The 1,222-nt window shown below is 46.2% G+C and overlaps 1 protein-coding gene across 3 annotated transcripts in view; it reads right to left on the reverse strand.

Annotated features, from left to right (window-relative positions):
- Positions 1-1,222, reverse strand: part of PTPRB (protein tyrosine phosphatase receptor type B) — a 118,303-nt gene that overhangs the window by 26,406 nt on the left and 90,675 nt on the right. The window lies entirely within an intron of this gene.

The raw sequence follows: 1,222 nt of genomic DNA on the forward strand, positions 1-1,222 counted from the left end.
CATGGCTCACGGGCCCAGCCGCTCCGCGGCATGTGGGATCTTCCCGGACCGGGGCACGAACCCGTGTCCCCTGCATCGGCAGGCGGACTCAACCACTGCGCCACCAGGGAAGCCCGTCTCTGTTTTCCTTAAAAAAAAAAATCTAGATTTGCTCAACCCAAAAGTATCTGGGCACATCCTGTAATAATGCTGAAGTAGTACCAACATTAGTACCAGCCAGGACAAATTGTTCTGACCTTTTGCCCTCTCCTGCTCACTCATGCCCAGGTCCAGGTATAATCTCCTCAACATCTTCAAGCTGATACTGATCAACCACATCTATAATTTCCATCTCTAAAAGAAACCTTCCAAGTCAAAAGTTGTACTTCCAGGAATAACAGACTGTTGATGGAGGTATTGTGCAATGTCCCCAAAGGGTAACAAGCAGTCAACACACATTAAGTGGGAGGGGAGGAGTTGGTGTGTGTTGCTAATGTATTATACCTTTGGACATTGAAAGGAGTCTCTCCCATGAAAAGAGTTTCTTTTACAACCCTCAGAATGGGAGAAAATATTTGCAAACGAAGGAACTGTCAAAGGATTAATCTCCAAAATATACAAGCAGCTCATGCAGCTCAATATCAAAAAAACAAACAACCCAATCCAAAAATGGGCAGAAGACCTAAATAGACATTTCTCCAGAGAAGATATACAGATTGCCAGCAAACACATGAAAGGATGCTCAGGGGACACGGGTTCGAGCCCTGGTCTGGGAGGATCCCACATGCCGCGGAGCAACTAATCCCGTGTGCCACAGCTGCTGAGCCTGCACTCTAGAGCCCACGACCCACAACTACTGAAACCCATGCACCTGGAGCCCATGCTCCGCAACAAGAGAAGCCACTGCAATGAGAAGCCCACGCACCGCAACGAAGAGTAGCCCCTGCTTGCTGCAACTAGAGAAAGCCCGCACGCAGCAATGAAGACCCAACGAAGCCACAAAAATTAAAATAAATTTAATAAATTAAAAAAAAAAAAGATACTACAGTGAGGTATCTCCTCACACCAGTCAGAATGCCCACCATCAAAAAACCTACAAACAGTAAATGCTGGAGAGGGTGTGGAGAAAAGGGAACCCTCTTGCACTGTTGGTGGCAATGTAAATTGATACAGCCACTATGGAGAACAGTATGGAGATTCCTTAAAAAACTAAAAATAGAACTACCATATGACCCAGCAATCC

Source organism: Physeter macrocephalus, chromosome 6, assembly GCF_002837175.3.
Source record: "Physeter macrocephalus isolate SW-GA chromosome 6, ASM283717v5, whole genome shotgun sequence".
NCBI lineage: Eukaryota > Metazoa > Chordata > Mammalia > Artiodactyla > Physeteridae > Physeter > Physeter macrocephalus.